Below are 7,035 nucleotides of genomic sequence, written 5' to 3'. Positions count from 1 at the left end.
ATATATATATATATATATATATATATATATATATATACATACATACATACATGCATAAATGCACATACATATACATACAGTATATACGGCTGAGCAATAACTGCCCCACCCCCAATGATTTTGGCCACTGCCCCTCAAAATGTCTGTGCATGGCCCTGCACTGAAGGCTAATGTGGAAACAAAGGTAAAAAAATAATAATGTAAAAGTAATTTGAATTCTAAGGAGTATTTATATTGGATCCATTGACAGTATGTTAGGGAATGAAAACAAGTTTTGTAAAAAGTCTTCACACTGTCAGCATATGGAGAACAGTCCCAGTTGAAAAAAAAGGATCACCTCTCAGCAGGGTTTACAGGAGAGAATAATCCATTTTGCACACTTCCAAATAATTATAGTAATATGAAGATAATTACAATGGAGGCAGGGTAGCCTCATCAGAGCCAGCCCTGCTTCTCTGATGTAATTCAATGTATGTTTCCTATGAAAATAATCAGTCATACAGATTACTTAAAGCAGAGATGACATGGTTGTAATTGTGTTCCATTCATTTGCAGCAAAATTATGGGTTTGAAATATGCAGGAACCCTATTATCTTTTTTAAAAAAGTCTATGTTCCTATAGGAGAAATTAGGTGCTATAACTCAAAAACGAGCATTTGTATCTCTGTGTAATGCTCTGAGATGAAATTGTGCATATTTAGATAAATATAAAAGCACATCATACACTAAGCTAACTTTTATCTAAAAAAAATATTCTCTCTCCCAATTTAGTTGTCATTTGGGTAAATAAAAAGATTAAAAGTAACTAGAATTATAGAACGATAACAACCAAACAATCATTATTATGTAACATTTAAATGTATTTACCTAGTAAAATACATCATTAATTACAACGTTTTCCTCATAAAGACAGTATGCACACAAAAATTGACTGGAAATAATTGGATTTCAATGCAAGTTTTGCAGGCTGGATGGTAATAAGATTATCTTATTTGAAGTGGGTTGGTTGGCAAGCTACAGGGAGCAGCTCCAGATGGAGAAAGATTGGCGGTAATGCAAAACCGGGCACTGTGGGCATAAGCCTCCCACCGGTTTACGTACTTCTTGCTGTTTCCCTCTCACTCTGTGGCTGTCATCCTACCCCTGATCCTTCTCTCTACTCCCATAGAGGTGGAGGCAGCATCAGCAGTCGTGCCCCCCTCATAGCTGATTCTCACATTGGGGGCGATGGAGCACTGCCCTCCCATTATACCGAGGTCTCCGGGTTGGAATAAAACCCTCAGGGCTAGCAGCTGTCAATTAGTGATAACTCTGCCCACCGATGAACTCCTTAATCAGGCCACCATCGCCTAGCAACCAGCCGCCGGAACACCTCACAGTGGATCCCTGATGTAAAGCACACAACTGTGGACCCTAATGAGAGAAAGCCATCCCAACCCCCAGCACTGGGACCCTGAATATTGCAAATCAAAGGTAGTGTCATGAGAACAAGCTGCATATACGGTTTGCATTTTGCTTAACACCAACCAACTTTTAGACTTTCTTGTCTTTTTCAAATGTTCGATATCACTAGTGTCAGTTTTCAGTCATTTTAATCTTTTAAAATGCAAAAAATAAATAAATAAATAAAATAAAAAAAGTGTATTTCTGGTAACACTTTAGATTACACATATCCACTATTAACTAAGAGTTTTCTCTCAATAAAATCCTAATTTAATCTAAGTGTTATGGGACGTGTTTCGAGAAAGCTCATCAAAACAATTGATTCCAACTTCGCTATGTTGTACCAAAACACATAGATTACGATCAAAACTGCCGTTACCATTCATATCCTTTTCTTTCGCTTCCTTTCCCACTGCCTCGTAAGCAGCATACTGGCTTCATTCATGCTCCTGTGAAAGTAGAGTGTGACAAAACAAGAGTGGAGGGTCTAGATGAAACCCGAACACAAGTGGTCACAGAAGACGCATTTAAAATGTATGTTAAGACCAGGTGTGAATGGAAATAAGTCTCACCTCAACACTTGTGGTTGGATTGCTGAAAACTCATTTTAAGGTGTAAACAGAGCCTAACAGAGATTACACCACTGGAGGACACCAGGTCGGAGGTCACTGTAGTATTGGTTCCTATTTTCTGCACTCTTACTTGTAGTTGCCACATAATGTCTTTTCCATTTGCATGAAAATAAACCACCATATTGCCAGTGTTATGTCGCAATGTCACCTCAAATCACACACTTTTTTGGCTAGTGGTTGGTTTAAACACCCCTTGACAGTAATTCTTAATGAGCGACAGTAACCAGTGGTGATGTGAAAAAGTTGAACTTTGGCAAAATAAGTAGTGATTTACTGTCTTATACCATTAGTATCATAGCATTAGTATAAGAAACAATTGCCATGACTTCCACTCTGTGTCCGAATATGGCAACTCTCCTATGACATAGTAAGCGATATATGTGAAATGAATAGAAAGTCCAAATTCATAGTATTTACAAAACAGTAGTCGAAACGTACTCAGATGACCTACTATTCCACCGAGATTCATAAAGATTGCATCAACTGGACATTTTATTATCCCATGAGTCTCCTGGAGAAAAGCTGATGACATAGGTCACATGACAAGCCAACATGGCGGATGTAGTAAGTCCGGATTTCCTTCATACGTTAGTACTTTTTTAACAGTCATGAAGTACATTCCTCATCAAATGTAGTACATACTCAAACAGTATGCAAGGACTCGTGCACCACAAATAATTAAAAATTTTTTTTTGTTACAATAATACAATTTTTTTTGTTTATTTTCAGTTTAAAGTTGAAGTAAAAAAAAAAAATCTTAAAAAGACATTCAAAATATAAAAAAAATAATGACCAGCCATTTTCAAAACAACATAATGTTTGAAAACTGAAACAACCTGTTAAACATCCAAAGCATTAATATATACAGTAAAGCATAATTTTACAGAGACTACACATCCTTAACAAGTGTCCGTTCCTCTCAGAAATATCCGGTTATTCCTGGAGACCCCCTGCATCCTGGTTGTATTAATAAGCTGTAAGTTTGACTGCATATGAGAGATATCACGGCCTGATGGAGTGGCCTCATGTGATGCTGTGAAAGGGTGATAAATCCTTGTCGCTTTTTATTAAAGATGGCCTGTGCAAACAGTTAGCTCACATGCGGCTCATGAAGACAGCGTACGGAGGGCAAAGGGAGAAGATCAGTGTGTGTGCAATTCGCCAGACGCTCCTCTGTGATGTCATTAGGCAGTTGGTTGTGTGTGTTTGTGTGCGTGCATGTGTGTGTGTGTGTGTGTGTGTTTGAGAGTGGGGGTTGGCGTCTGCTAGGTTGAGATCCAAGGAGAGAATCTTGTTAGCCTCCATGAAATCCTCATGCTTGCTATTAATATGAGTCTGGATTTTAAGCAGCAGTCTACCAAACATATTGCACCCACAGGGCTCTCTGACAGATTCAGAATTTTTCAGTTGTGTCAAGTATGAGCGCTGAACTTTTGACTGAATATAAAAATATGTCAGGCAAATTTCAACATGAAATCCAAATGGGCCCCATTTCCTTTTTTAATACAGGTTTCTGGTCTTATTCTGCATAATTCATTTTATTGCCAAATACGTTATTTTAGGCTGCTTTTCAGGTCATGTAGCCTTTCTAAAATATTGCCAGTAGTTAACACAGTCATTCAGTGCTGGTCAATATTACAGTAATAACATGATAATATATTTCAATATATATATTTTTTAAGTGTTAAAAATTTAATAGTTTGAGATGCTTTTAAAGGATATTGTGACCTTCAGCTTCCATGTTCCTGGTCCAAATGCCTCCTCCAAAGTGGGTGGCATTGAGTTTTTTTGGGGAGATACAGTCCTTCATGATCCAAAACCTCACATTCATTTCAATAGGGAAGCCCACTTTGCATGATTCATTTATTTCCCAATAAATCCTTTTTCTATTATTAAATATATCTTATTTCCCTCTAAAATATACCACATTGCACATAAAGTGATGCAACTGAAAAGGAAGAGCTAGTTACTACATTGATTAAACACAAGTTTTTTCACATTAAAGCGATAGTTGACATAAAAATAAAAATTCTGTCATCATTTTCCATCACTGTTCCACTGCTGTTACATTATGGCTTTCAAAAAACACAATCAGCACATCTAACTCTTGACTCATAAAGATGAGCATCTAAAACAATCCAGATAAAGCAGATGAACTTTGATGATTCATGATTTTTCATGCAGAGGGCAGACTGTGTTGTGCAAAGGATCTTATCTTGCATTCAGCTATCTTGCACTCTAGCTGAGTGAGGTTGATTTATGTAAATCTGATGCGTCATCGTCTTGTACTGCGAGATCAGACACATGCAGGACAGCTTCTCAGACTGACCTCACCGTCCTTTGTGGTTGACCAGTCTCTTAAAATGTGCAATTATAAATGACCAGCATCTTTTTTTATTCAATCTGTCTGTCTCTCTCTGTCCTTCAAGTTCTCCGTCTCTCCCTCCCCTCCTGAACTCATGTGGGTTCGTGTCCTTATGCGGCGGGATGCTTGGCTGACCACAGCTGTGTGGCTGAGCCGTCCAGACGAGACGGCCTCATCTCTCGCTCTGCATGCATGGTGCACATCCACACCTCAGAACAACAGTCAGACAGGACTCTGCAGCTTACCTTGGCCACTCGTTTCCCTGAACCGACATTAAGTTAAATGAGAACGGTAACGATAGTGTAACACTATACGGAAATATAAAAGTCTGAGGAATTGTAATAGTCCTTTCCATGAAATGTATTCATTCATTATTTGAGCAGACAACACGCTTGTCTGCTTGTCGGTTGACATAAGCCTTCTATGGTTACAAATGAAAACCCATCATAGGCGTAATATCTTATAGCGATTTGAAGGACAGATTTTAATATAAACGAGAGGTGTGAGAAAGCAAATGGCAAAAATTATAATGCCAGACTTTACAATCTGTCTAATAAATATTATAAGCACCGCCATAAGTACATTTGTAATGGCTTTCTATATTTTTTTGACAATTTCTATGTTTGAGTAAATACTTGCTTTGACAGGGCCCAAAATATATATATAAAAAAAAAATAATAATAATAAAAATAAAATAGAAAAATAACTGTTATTAAGTAAGTTGATAAATTACAAGCAATAAATGGTGTGTTGGTTATGGATCCAATGTTCAGCCAGTCTTTTTCCATTTAATTCAGTTCATATTTACAGTTAGATATCATATGGTAAAAATAACCCATAAAATATATATTTGATAGAATATCTGATTTTTTTTTTTTTCAAATTAATAACATTATTAATTTAGAATAACATTGTTCATTTATACAACAACACTCAATTATGAATACATATATTAATGTACACATTGTCATACTACTAACCAGTCAGTAAGTAAGCCTCACAAACCTAAAATACATAACAGTAACAGTTCTTGATTCATTTCAAATCAGACATAACAAAAAAAAGCATTAAAAAAATACCCTCAGACCATCCAAGATGTACGTGAGTTTGTTTCTTTATTGGAAATAATCAACAATAATCGACAACACGACTCAATAGTCCATCAATTAATGTCTTGTTAAGTGAAAAGCCAGATCCATCATTAAGGCTTTGTAAATTTAAACCATCACTTCTGGCCAAAATACAAATCCATAATAAACAATAATGCTTCCTCTGGTGAAAAAGTCCGCCCCCGGTTGTCCTCTCACATCAAAATCCACCTACATATTTGTTTAGAACTGTTTTCACTTGTAAACGGTGCTTGATTTTGTGCATATTTCACTCCCGATTCAGACTAGACTTTTCCACTAACAATATTATGGAGACAGGACTCGTATTTCAGCTGTAAGTGAAAATGTAGAGAATGTATTAATGATGTTTTTTTTTTCTTACAAACTTGCAGCTTTTCACTTCACAAGATGTTAATTGATGGACTGGAGACGTTTGGGTGACTTGTGGATTATTGTGGTGTTTTTATCAGCTGTTTGGACTCTCATTCTGATGGTATCCATTCACTCCATTGTTGAGCAAGTGATGTAATGCTAAATTTATCTTCTCTGTTCTGATGAAGAAACAAACTCATCCACATCTTGGGTGGCCTGAGTAAATCTTCAGTCAATTTTTATTTTTGGGTGAACTATTCCTTTAAAAAGAACCTTTTCATAAGAGTCTTTTTTTTTTTTTCCATGTATGGACATCAGGGCCACTGCTGGCCAAATGGGTGCCCTAAGCAGAATTGTATAGTTGTGCCCCCTCCCCCAAATATTATGGATGTAAAAAAAAAAAAAAACTAATATAGGGGTCAGAATAGAAATGTAATAAAATATAAAAGTAAATAAATAAATTGTAATTATATTGTATTATTTACAAATTACAATTGTATCTCTAGACAGTTACCTATGGCTATTATTTCATTAATACAGTTGTTTAAGAAATCATTCTAATATGCTGATTTATTATTAGAATTATCAATGTTGGCAACAGTTATAATATAATATTATTTTGGAAACTTCAATACATTTTCAGGCTGTTGTTGGCTTAGGTCTGTTTTATAACCACAACAAATATTATCTTAATACTTCTTTGTAAACTATTATTTGAAGTAACCTAACAAAACCATTGTTTTTGAACGATGATTTTTGGTTTTATTCATAATAAAACCATGGCTAATTTTCGTAAGGGAACATGGAAACTCAGACAGAATATTAGATGCGTTGTTGGTGGTTAAATTAAACCGACATTAAAACAGGATAGCGTCAACAACCAAAAAAGTTTCATAGGATTATGAATATACCTGAAAGTGATGCATTGGCTAAATCTGTTTTTCTTTTGCTTTTCTCGGTGCTGGATTGGTGATGTTTTTCACGGGTGTAGTTGTCCATCAATTATGATAATTTGCATTCAGCCGCAAACATGAGGTGCGAACGGTCGCGGATGCGGGAATGGCGCGTCACATGTGCTTAGCCTACTGCGTTCACCGTAAAATGCATTTTTTTT

The sequence above is a fragment of the Sinocyclocheilus rhinocerous genome, unplaced genomic scaffold (genome assembly GCF_001515625.1).
Source record: "Sinocyclocheilus rhinocerous isolate Xijiao unplaced genomic scaffold, SAMN03320098_v1.1 scaffold415, whole genome shotgun sequence".
Classification (NCBI taxonomy): domain Eukaryota; kingdom Metazoa; phylum Chordata; class Actinopteri; order Cypriniformes; family Cyprinidae; genus Sinocyclocheilus; species Sinocyclocheilus rhinocerous.
Note: the sequence above shows the minus strand (reverse complement) of the source record.